This window comes from Pangasianodon hypophthalmus, chromosome 18 (genome assembly GCF_027358585.1).
Source record: "Pangasianodon hypophthalmus isolate fPanHyp1 chromosome 18, fPanHyp1.pri, whole genome shotgun sequence".
Lineage (NCBI taxonomy): Eukaryota > Metazoa > Chordata > Actinopteri > Siluriformes > Pangasiidae > Pangasianodon > Pangasianodon hypophthalmus.
This window is the reverse complement of record NC_069727.1, coordinates 20249469-20260447: the sequence shown is the minus strand read 5'-3', so window position 1 is coordinate 20260447 and position 10979 is coordinate 20249469. Positions and strand designations below refer to the sequence as shown.

Here is a 10979-nt window from a genome sequence, read left to right as displayed (position 1 = left end):
GGAGCATAACAGGTTTTAATACAAACTATAGCCCATTGCTAAATGTAAACAAATCCTACACCTATAGCTTCAGCTCTGCCTGTTTAGCAATCAAGGTGCACGAGGCCGGCGCAAGCCACCTCACCCTAGGCCAGTCTTCTAGACTTCCAGAAGTGTTTCAGAGGCCTGGTCCTACTCCCCGTATAGCTCAGGTTTCTCTTCATTCACGCATAAATCTTTCGCCTTTTACTAAAGATTTCCGTGGAGAGGAACGTTGATGAGTTCAACTTATTTTTGTGGGCTTTGCTGTAGCAAAGCTGTACCTGTGTCTGGCAAAAAAAAGATTGACAGCTATCTGTTAGGGGTGGAGTCTGCCTAACATGTATATGTGTCTGACAAAAGAGATTGACAGGTATCTGTTGGGGGTGGAGTCTGGCTACCATTCTGGAGTCACCGCTTTACTGTGGGGTGTTCTTCAGGCCAGAGGAAAGAACAGGTTATCGCTTCTCGGCCTTTTGGCTAAGATCAAATGGCGGGAGTCGATGCTCATGGGCCGGTCCGAGTGACGCGGTTGAAAAATTCAGTAAGGATTGAGTTGCAGCAGGATGCAACCCAAGCAGAGAAGTCTCGCTTTAATGTGGAGCATTTTGTCAAGGAGATATTACAGCATGTTGCGAAACAGCAGACCACTTCTGTTCTGTGCCTGCAGGACTTTGCTCACTCTGGATTTATGGATGTGACCTTTGGGGATATGCCTTCTTGTTTGGATTTTGTGGCTACCTGGGGGAAGAATCAGCAACATCCTTCTCTGCTAGGTTTAAAGGTAAGGGCTCTTTACCTTTGGGAGGATGTACCTTTGACTGTGCATATGTATAACCCTTTTGTGGAAGAGGATGACATCAGACATTTTCTCCGGAGGTTTTGTTTGAAGGTGGAGGGGGGACAAAAAATCTGCAACGCTTTTGGGATTTGGACTGGAAAACGAAAATATCAGGTGCGCTTTCGGCCGGATCCGGCAGCTCCCGGTGGAGTTGTGCAGCCTCCGGGGTCTTTCGCCATCGGGCCCCATAGAGGTTTCCTCCATTACCCTGGGCAGCCAGTGACCTGCAGGAAATGTGGGGCGGTCGGGCACACAAAATCCTCTTGTAAGAGCAGCAATTGCCGTTTTTGCGGTTCACAAGAGCATGTGTCGGCAGGGTGCAATGCCCCCAAAAAGTGCAGCCTGTGTGGAGGGGAAGACCACCTCTACAGAAACTGCTCTTTGAGAAAGAGAACTTTTGCTGACCTCTTCTTCTTTGACGACTTGAAGGGGAAAGGTGAGGAAGGTTCGGACACAAAGCTGGGGAAGATTGCCTCAGAAGCGGGAGGGAGTCGAAAGTCAGCCTGGATAGGAAAAGTGGATGAAAAAAAACGGTCAATTTCCCAAGATGGCTCTCCAACCTTGATTGAAGAAAGCCATGCAGAAAAGGCGGGAAACCAGTTGGAACAGAACAAAGAAGAGAAAAAAGTGGAGGAAGGAGGAAGGCAAAAGCAGGGGGCACCAGAGAGCAACGAGAGGAATGGAGAGGAAGGTGGGGAAACGGTGGAGGAAGGAGGGGTTGGGGCTCCCTCTGCTGTGGCAGGGGTGCCTGTGCGGGATCCTTCTGCCCATGTGGACCTGCACAAAGATGGTTCTCAGGTACAGTTTGAGGAGCTGGGTGAAGTGGGGGAGCAGATGGAGTGGGGCAACGGCCCTTTTGACGGCTCAGCGGAGCCGCCAGAATGGGTAACGGTTCCGGGGAAGCGGCCTTTCCCCAGGGAGGAGTTGGAGGTGGAGCCAGTGAGGAGAACCCGCCTTGCGACAGCAAATCGCTATGAGCTCCTCGAAGGTGTGGAGGAAATGGAGGACTGTGGGTTTTCCTCACCGGAGGCGCTGCCCCTATCTCCCCCTTCCCCCTTTCTAGGATGGGATGAGGAGGGGCTCAGGGTAACTATTGGGATGGGGAGGGACGCTAGAGGGAGGGGTAAGTTGCCCCCAAGGGAATAAGATATAAAAGTTTCTTTTGTTTTGGTTGTCATTTGTAAGGCTGTCTATGAAGATTTGTACTTTAAATGTGAGGGGGCTGAGGAACCCCATAAAGAGGAGAGGTTTTTTTTCTGTCCTTAAACTATGTGTCTTTTGATGTATTGTTTTTACAAGAATGTCACCTGAAAGACAAGGGGGATGTAGATGTTTTTAAAAAAGACTGGGGGAAAGGGGTTTCTGAGTGGGGGGTGGGGAATGTGAAGGAAGGCGGAGTGGGTATTTTGTTTAAGGGTTGGGATGTTATAGTGGAAGCTTCGGTGTGCATGGTGCCGGGGAGGGTTCTGTGTGTCGACTGCAGATGGCGGGGGGTCCCCCTTAGACTGATAAATGTCTATGCGCCTTGTGCTGGGGGGGGGAGGGGGGAGTTCTTCGGGGCCTTGGAGCACGTCTGTTTTACCAACAGACTGGTGCTCCTGGGTGGTGATTTCAATGTCTCCCTGGATAAAGCGGAGGTAACAGAGGGGAGTTTGGAGTTGCAGACCCTTTGCAGAGCATTCCATTTGGTAGATGCCAGCAAAGTGGCAGGGTCAAGTGTGCCAAGCTTCACATGGAGTAATTCCCGTGGAGCTCAGTCCAGGCTGGACTACCTGTTTTTCCCCAGAGGACAGGAGGCGAAAGATTATGTAAATAGACCTATATGGGCCTCGGACCACAACATGATTGGAGTTTCTGTGGCACTAAGTGGGCAGAGCAGAGGCCAGAATTATTGGCGGCTCAATATAGGCCTGCTGCAGGATGATGCCTTTTGCGAGTCGTACCGCACTGCCTTTAAAGGCTGGCAGGCCATGAGGGTGGGGTGGCCCACTTGGGGTGACTGGTGGGAGGGTGTGAAGGAGCGCACAGGGGCTTTTTGTAGCGAATGGGCAAGGAGGAAAGCCCGGAGTGAGCGAGAAGAGATCCAAGCTGCCTCGGAGGAGTTGCAGGTCCTGGGATCAAAACTTGCGTCCGGGGAGTCTAAGGATTGGGATGGGTTTGCAGAGCGGAAAGCTCAAATCTATTGTTTTTTCGAGAAACGGGCCAAAGCCTTTGCTGTATTGGCTGGGGCGCGTGAGATGGTGGATGGGGAGCGCCCGTCCAGGTATTTTTTCCAGGCAGTACGGGCAAGGCAGAAAAAGTCTCGAATTGAAAGCTTGCGGTATAGAGGGAGGGTAGTGGGGACCATCACAGAAATGTTGGAGGCAGCTGTGGACTTCTATGAGGCTCTCTTTTGCAAAAGGGGCCAGGAAGGGGAAGAGCGAGATAGCTTGATACGAGGCCTCACAGCCAAGCTACCTGAAGAAGAGTGTGGGAGTCTGGAAGCAGACCTGTCCCTCAGAGAAATCGAGGAAGCCATGCGGTCACTGAAGCGCGGTTCTGCGCCAGGACTGGATGGTCTGCCGGTGGAGTTTTACTCTACTTTCTGGGATTTGGTTGGGCCGGGTTTGCGGTCTGTATATCTAGAGCGGATAGAGCAGGGTTTTCTCACCCCCTCTATGAGGATGGGCTGTATCTCCCTGCTGTACAAGAAAGGCGAGCGGTCAGATCTAGCCAATTGGCGCCCGATAACGCTTCTAACGGTGGACTATAAAATCTTGGCTAAGGTCATCACTTTGAGGTTGGGGAAAGTGATGAGGTTTGTCATCCACCCTGACCAAACATGTGGTGTGCAGGGCCGGTCGTGTGCCCTGAACTTATGTTTAGTTCGAGATGTGATCAGCAAGGCAAGTGAGCAAAGAGTCCCCTTAGCTTTGCTGAGTCTTGACCAGGAGAAGGCCTTTGATCGGGTGAGCCATTCTTTCCTTTTTGCAGTGCTCAAAAGGTTGAATTTTGGGCCAAGGTTTACAGGCATGGTAAAGCTTCTTTATGAAAATGTTGCCAGCAGGGTCTGCGTCAATGGCTTCTTGTCAAGGCCAGTGCAGCAGGCAGGAGGTGTGCGACAGGGGTGCCCACTCTCCCCACTGTTATATGTGCTGGCGATTGAGCCGCTAGCTGCCAGCCTACGAGTAGATAAAAGACTGGCGGGTTTTCATGTTCCAGGAGGGGATGGACGCAGAGCTTTGGTCTCACTTTACGCGGATGATCTGACACTCTTCATAACAGATGAGGAGGATTTTCATCGGGTGGACTCCCATTTGGGGTTCTACTGCCGGGCCTCTGGAGCGTCGGTAAATACCGAGAAGTCCATGGTCATGGCATGTGGATCCTGGCGGGGTAGGTCAAGTGTTTTGGGTGGCTACCCAGTATGCGTAGATGGAATAAAGATCTTAGGGGTCAATTTCTTCCATGCGGCTAGCGGTGCCAGGAATTGGGCTAGCTTGCTGAAAAAGGTGCGGCAACGCCTTGACCAATGGGACCCAAGGAGGCTGTCGATTAACGGCCGGGTCCTGGTTGTGAAGACAGACATTCTGACTAGGCTGATCCACGTGGCCCAGGTCTTTCCAATCCCCCTCGCAGGAGGGTCCAGGATAGAAAGGCTGGTTTTTAAGTTTGTTTGGGGAGGGAGAACAGAGCTGGTGCAGAGGGCTCTCATGTACCTGCCAATAAAAAAAGGGGGAAGGGGAATTCCAAACCTCCTCTGGAAAACCATGGCCATGCTGATAGCTTTTCATGCTAAGCTAGTAATCCACCCATCCAGCCATCTTGCCTCATGCTTTGCCAGGTACTGGCTAGGGTTCCCTTTGAGGACCCTGGCACCTCTGGAGCAGTCGAGCCCGTGGACCTTCGAGAGACCGTGGCACTATGAGCGCATGGCACAAGTCTTGAGGCTGAAGCCCGGATGTCTCGAGGGTGGCCTGGTATTAGATCACAGACGCCTTTATGACCTTCTGATGGACAACCATCTGGTCCCTTCCGCCCAGCTCGTTGTAGGCCGGGAGGTCAGTTGGGAGTCCCTCCAACCAGACTACTTGGAGGGGGAGGCAAAAGTTTTGAATTGGCTAGTGGCTTTAGGTCGCCTCCCAGTGAGGGAACGTTTGTATCGTTTCGGGATCGCGAGGACACCCCTGTGTCCCATGGGGTGTGGGCAGGAAGAAACAGTGTTGCATGTGTTTTGGACCTGTCCTTGCACCCAAGCCTTTTGGGGGCTAGTGAAAGAGTGGTGGAGAGAGGGCCCCAACATCTCATTGAATGATAACCTGATAAGGTTCGGGGAAGGTCTGGAAGCCTTAATCCCAGAGCAGCGGGAAATTGTGTGGTCAGTGGTTTCGGAGGGGAAGAGGGCACTTTGGGCATGGAGGGGAAAGTGCCTGCGAGCACAAAAGCCCAGGTTAGAGCCACGCTCCATTTTCTGCAGCTTTCTAGGTCATATGAAGAGTTTAGGGGAAAGGCAGGTGGCCCTGCGAAGGGGTGAAGGGGCTTGCAGGGGCCGTCCGGGGGTCCCCAGGGTGGGGGTGGGGTAGGTCATGTTGTTTTCTTTCTTTCCTTTTTTTTTTTCTTTTCTTCGGATGCATTTGTTTGTTGTTTTTTTTTCAGTGTTTCTGTTATCTGCCGGGGGGGGGGGGGGGGGGGGGGCAGAGTATGGCAGAGTGTTTTTTTTTTTTTTTGTTTGTTTGTTTGTTTGCTTGTTTTTTTGGGGGGGTTTGATACATCTCTAAATGGGGGGATTGATTTGTCATGTTCGTGAGGGTGGGTAATATTTAAGTGTTGTGTTTTGATTGTACAATTATTATTAAGTATGTGTGCTCGAGGAAATGGAACTGTATGTGCCTGTGTTTTATAAATAAAAATAAAAAAAAAAAAAAAAAAAAAAAATCTGTTCTTATCAGTTTAATATCTGATACGTCCTCCATTCGAGGACTCTATATTAAACGGATTTTTAGAGCAGGGAGCTGGAAGAGGGGCTTGCTCCGTCCGCTCCACGCATAGACCTGGTATTGCAGTACCTCCAGGAACGGTGCACCTTCTGAAAAGGTTCAAAGAAAGAAAGAAAGAAAGAAAGAAAGAAAAAGACTGGGGTTTTTTTTTCTTTGGGGAGGGGCAGCCACATCTCTGGCTAGTCATTGTTCATATCGGCTCCTTCTTTGGGGCCACCACAAAGACCAGAACCATAGGAGTGGCTAGAAAGAAGTAAGGGAAGCCACTCCAACCCCACAGACAGTTCTAGGATGGCTTAAACACTGACTGAGTGGGTGGGTAATGGCTGTCTCTATAAGTGATTGGGAACTAGTAATCTGGCTCAGTGTAAGGTGACTTGAGCACCCCACCTCCAGCCTGACATCTTTTATAGCTCCCACAGAAGAAAAAGAGCAAAGTGCCTTATGGTACTTAAAAAAAAAAAAAAAAAAAAAAAAAAAAAAAACATGTAATTTGCAAATGTTTCATCTGTGCTTAGTGAGAAAGGAGGGAGCATAACAGGTTTTAATACAAACTATAGCCCATTGCTAAATGTAAACAAATCCTACACCTATAGCTTCAGCTCTGCCTGTTTAGCAATCAAGGTGCACGAGGCCGGCGCAAGCCACCTCACCCTAGGCCAGTCTTCTAGACTTCCAGAAGTGTTTCAGAGGCCTGGTCCTACTCCCCGTATAGCTCAGGTTTCTCTTCATTCACGCATAAATCTTTCGCCTTTTACTAAAGATTTCCGTGGAGAGGAACGTTGATGAGTTCAACTTATTTTTGTGGGCTTTGCTGTAGCAAAGCTGTACCTGTGTCTGGCAAAAAAAAGATTGACAGCTATCTGTTAGGGGTGGAGTCTGCCTAACATGTATATGTGTCTGACAAAAGAGATTGACAGGTATCTGTTGGGGGTGGAGTCTGGCTACCATTCTGGAGTCACCGCTTTACTGTGGGGTGTTCTTCAGGCCAGAGGAAAGAACAGGTTATCGCTTCTCGGCCTTTTGGCTAAGATCAAGTGTAGTATCTGTTCTTATCAGTTTAATATCTGATACGTCCTCCATTCGAGGACTCTATATTAAACGGATTTTTAGAGCAGGGAGCTGGAAGAGGGGCTTGCTCCGTCCGCTCCACGCATCGACCTGGTATTGCAGTACCTCCAGGAACGGTGCACCTTCTGAAAAGGTTCAAAGAAAGAAAGAAAGAAAGAAAGAAAGAAAAAGACTGGGGTTTTTTTTTCTTTGGGGAGGGGCAGCCACATCTCTGGCTAGTCATTGTTCATATCGGCTCCTTCTTTGGGGCCACCACAAAGACCAGAACCATAGGAGTGGCTAGAAAGAAGTAAGGGAAGCCACTCCAACCCCACAGACAGTTCTAGGATGGCTTAAACACTGACTGAGTGGGTGGGTAATGGCTGTCTCTATAAGTGATTGGGAACTAGTAATCTGGCTCAGTGTAAGGTGACTTGAGCACCCCACCTCCAGCCTGACATCTTTTATAGCTCCCACAGAAGAAAAAGAGCAAAGTGCCTTATGGTACTTAAAAAAAAAAAAAAAAAAAAAAAAAAAAAAAAAAACATGTAATTTGCAAATGTTTCATCTGTGCTTAGTGAGAAAGGAGGGAGCATAACAGGTTTTAATACAAACTATAGCCCATTGCTAAATGTAAACAAATCCTACACCTATAGCTTCAGCTCTGCCTGTTTAGCAATCAAGGTGCACGAGGCCGGCGCAAGCCACCTCACCCTAGGCCAGTCTTCTAGACTTCCAGAAGTGTTTCAGAGGCCTGGTCCTACTCCCCGTATAGCTCAGGTTTCTCTTCATTCACGCATAAATCTTTCGCCTTTTACTAAAGATTTCCGTGGAGAGGAACGTTGATGAGTTCAACTTATTTTTGTGGGCTTTGCTGTAGCAAAGCTGTACCTGTGTCTGGCAAAAAAAAGATTGACAGCTATCTGTTAGGGGTGGAGTCTGCCTAACATGTATATGTGTCTGACAAAAGAGATTGACAGGTATCTGTTGGGGGTGGAGTCTGGCTACCATTCTGGAGTCACCGCTTTACTGTGGGGTGTTCTTCAGGCCAGAGGAAAGAACAGGTTATCGCTTCTCGGCCTTTTGGCTAAGATCAAGTGTAGTATCTGTTCTTATCAGTTTAATATCTGATACGTCCTCCATTCGAGGACTCTATATTAAACGGATTTTTAGAGCAGGGAGCTGGAAGAGGGGCTTGCTCCGTCCGCTCCACGCATAGACCTGGTATTGCAGTACCTCCAGGAACGGTGCACCTTCTGAAAAGGTTCAAAGAAAGAAAGAAAGAAAGAAAGAAAGAAAAAGACTGGGGTTTTTTTTTCTTTGGGGAGGGGCAGCCACATCTCTGGCTAGTCATTGTTCATATCGGCTCCTTCTTTGGGGCCACCACAAAGACCAGAACCATAGGAGTGGCTAGAAAGAAGTAAGGGAAGCCACTCCAACCCCACAGACAGTTCTAGGATGGCTTAAACACTGACTGAGTGGGTGGGTAATGGCTGTCTCTATAAGTGATTGGGAACTAGTAATCTGGCTCAGTGTAAGGTGACTTGAGCACCCCACCTCCAGCCTGACATCTTTTATAGCTCCCACAGAAGAAAAAGAGCAAAGTGCCTTATGGTACTTAAAAAAAAAAAAAAAAAAAAAAAAAAAAAAACATGTAATTTGCAAATGTTTCATCTGTGCTTAGTGAGAAAGGAGGGAGCATAACAGGTTTTAATACAAACTATAGCCCATTGCTAAATGTAAACAAATCCTACACCTATAGCTTCAGCTCTGCCTGTTTAGCAATCAAGGTGCACGAGGCCGGCGCAAGCCACCTCACCCTAGGCCAGTCTTCTAGACTTCCAGAAGTGTTTCAGAGGCCTGGTCCTACTCCCCGTATAGCTCAGGTTTCTCTTCATTCACGCATAAATCTTTCGCCTTTTACTAAAGATTTCCGTGGAGAGGAACGTTGATGAGTTCAACTTATTTTTGTGGGCTTTGCTGTAGCAAAGCTGTACCTGTGTCTGGCAAAAAAAAGATTGACAGCTATCTGTTAGGGGTGGAGTCTGCCTAACATGTATATGTGTCTGACAAAAGAGATTGACAGGTATCTGTTGGGGGTGGAGTCTGGCTACCATTCTGGAGTCACCGCTTTACTGTGGGGTGTTCTTCAGGCCAGAGGAAAGAACAGGTTATCGCTTCTCGGCCTTTTGGCTAAGATCAAGTGTAGTATCTGTTCTTATCAGTTTAATATCTGATACGTCCTCCATTCGAGGACTCTATATTAAACGGATTTTTAGAGCAGGGAGCTGGAAGAGGGGCTTGCTCCGTCCGCTCCACGCATCGACCTGGTATTGCAGTACCTCCAGGAACGGTGCACCTTCTGAAAAGGTTCAAAGAAAGAAAGAAAGAAAGAAAGAAAGAAAAAGACTGGGGTTTTTTTTTCTTTGGGGAGGGGCAGCCACATCTCTGGCTAGTCATTGTTCATATCGGCTCCTTCTTTGGGGCCACCACAAAGACCAGAACCATAGGAGTGGCTAGAAAGAAGTAAGGGAAGCCACTCCAACCCCACAGACAGTTCTAGGATGGCTTAAACACTGACTGAGTGGGTGGGTAATGGCTGTCTCTATAAGTGATTGGGAACTAGTAATCTGGCTCAGTGTAAGGTGACTTGAGCACCCCACCTCCAGCCTGACATCTTTTATAGCTCCCACAGAAGAAAAAGAGCAAAGTGCCTTATGGTACTTAAAAAAAAAAAAAAAAAAACAAAAAAAAAAAAAACATGTAATTTGCAAATGTTTCATCTGTGCTTAGTGAGAAAGGAGGGAGCATAACAGGTTTTAATACAAACTATAGCCCATTGCTAAATGTAAACAAATCCTACACCTATAGCTTCAGCTCTGCCTGTTTAGCAATCAAGGTGCACGAGGCCGGCGCAAGCCACCTCACCCTAGGCCAGTCTTCTAGACTTCCAGAAGTGTTTCAGAGGCCTGGTCCTACTCCCCGTATAGCTCAGGTTTCTCTTCATTCACGCATAAATCTTTCGCCTTTTACTAAAGATTTCCGTGGAGAGGAACGTTGATGAGTTCAACTTATTTTTGTGGGCTTTGCTGTAGCAAAGCTGTACCTGTGTCTGGCAAAAAAAAGATTGACAGCTATCTGTTAGGGGTGGAGTCTGCCTAACATGTATATGTGTCTGACAAAAGAGATTGACAGGTATCTGTTGGGGGTGGAGTCTGGCTACCATTCTGGAGTCACCGCTTTACTGTGGGGTGTTCTTCAGGCCAGAGGAAAGAACAGGTTATCGCTTCTCGGCCTTTTGGCTAAGATCAAGTGTAGTATCTGTTCTTATCAGTTTAATATCTGATACGTCCTCCATTCGAGGACTCTATATTAAACGGATTTTTAGAGCAGGGAGCTGGAAGAGGGGCTTGCTCCGTCCGCTCCACGCATCGACCTGGTATTGCAGTACCTCCAGGAACGGTGCACCTTCTGAAAAGGTTCAAAGAAAGAAAGAAAGAAAGAAAGAAAGAAAAAGACTGGGGTTTTTTTTTCTTTGGGGAGGGGCAGCCACATCTCTGGCTAGTCATTGTTCATATCGGCTCCTTCTTTGGGGCCACCACAAAGACCAGAACCATAGGAGTGGCTAGAAAGAAGTAAGGGAAGCCACTCCAACCCCACAGACAGTTCTAGGATGGCTTAAACACTGACTGAGTGGGTGGGTAATGGCTGTCTCTATAAGTGATTGGGAACTAGTAATCTGGCTCAGTGTAAGGTGACTTGAGCACCCCACCTCCAGCCTGACATCTTTTATAGCTCCCACAGAAGAAAAAGAGCAAAGTGCCTTATGGTACTTAAAAAAAAAAAAAAAAAAAAAAAAAAAAAAAAAAACATGTAATTTGCAAATGTTTCATCTGTGCTTAGTGAGAAAGGAGGGAGCATAACAGGTTTTAATACAAACTATAGCCCATTGCTAAATGTAAACAAATCCTACACCTATAGCTTCAGCTCTGCCTGTTTAGCAATCAAGGTGCACGAGGCCGGCGCAAGCCACCTCACCCTAGGCCAGTCTTCTAGACTTCCAGAAGTGTTTCAGAGGCCTGGTCCTACTCCCC

General features: G+C 48.1%; 10 non-coding genes across 10 annotated transcripts; all 10 read left to right on the top strand.

Moving 5' to 3' along the window:
• The first annotated feature begins 183 nt into the window (after positions 1 to 183).
• On the top strand, positions 184 to 298 carry LOC128321470 (U5 spliceosomal RNA). Its single transcript, XR_008305065.1, has one exon. It is a non-coding gene; the product is annotated as a U5 spliceosomal RNA (small nuclear RNA).
• A 5430-nt stretch (positions 299 to 5728) lies between these two features.
• LOC128321395 (U2 spliceosomal RNA) lies at positions 5729 to 5926 on the top strand. Its single transcript, XR_008304991.1, has one exon. It is a non-coding gene; the product is annotated as a U2 spliceosomal RNA (small nuclear RNA).
• A 621-nt stretch (positions 5927 to 6547) lies between these two features.
• On the top strand, positions 6548 to 6662 carry LOC117599616 (U5 spliceosomal RNA). Its single transcript, XR_004580024.2, has one exon. It is a non-coding gene; the product is annotated as a U5 spliceosomal RNA (small nuclear RNA).
• Positions 6663 to 6842: 180 nt separating this feature from the next.
• LOC128321266 (U2 spliceosomal RNA) lies at positions 6843 to 7033 on the top strand. The gene has a single exon (XR_008304867.1). It is a non-coding gene; the product is annotated as a U2 spliceosomal RNA (small nuclear RNA).
• A 624-nt stretch (positions 7034 to 7657) lies between these two features.
• On the top strand, positions 7658 to 7772 carry LOC128321468 (U5 spliceosomal RNA). Its single transcript, XR_008305064.1, has one exon. It is a non-coding gene; the product is annotated as a U5 spliceosomal RNA (small nuclear RNA).
• A 180-nt stretch (positions 7773 to 7952) lies between these two features.
• Positions 7953 to 8143, top strand: LOC128321345 (U2 spliceosomal RNA). Its single transcript, XR_008304945.1, has one exon. It is a non-coding gene; the product is annotated as a U2 spliceosomal RNA (small nuclear RNA).
• A 620-nt stretch (positions 8144 to 8763) lies between these two features.
• Positions 8764 to 8878, top strand: LOC128321467 (U5 spliceosomal RNA). The gene has a single exon (XR_008305063.1). It is a non-coding gene; the product is annotated as a U5 spliceosomal RNA (small nuclear RNA).
• A 180-nt stretch (positions 8879 to 9058) lies between these two features.
• On the top strand, positions 9059 to 9249 carry LOC128321265 (U2 spliceosomal RNA). Its single transcript, XR_008304866.1, has one exon. It is a non-coding gene; the product is annotated as a U2 spliceosomal RNA (small nuclear RNA).
• A 623-nt stretch (positions 9250 to 9872) lies between these two features.
• On the top strand, positions 9873 to 9987 carry LOC128321466 (U5 spliceosomal RNA). Its single transcript, XR_008305062.1, has one exon. It is a non-coding gene; the product is annotated as a U5 spliceosomal RNA (small nuclear RNA).
• A 180-nt stretch (positions 9988 to 10167) lies between these two features.
• LOC128321264 (U2 spliceosomal RNA) lies at positions 10168 to 10358 on the top strand. The gene has a single exon (XR_008304865.1). It is a non-coding gene; the product is annotated as a U2 spliceosomal RNA (small nuclear RNA).
• The last annotated feature ends 621 nt before the right edge of the window (positions 10359 to 10979 follow it).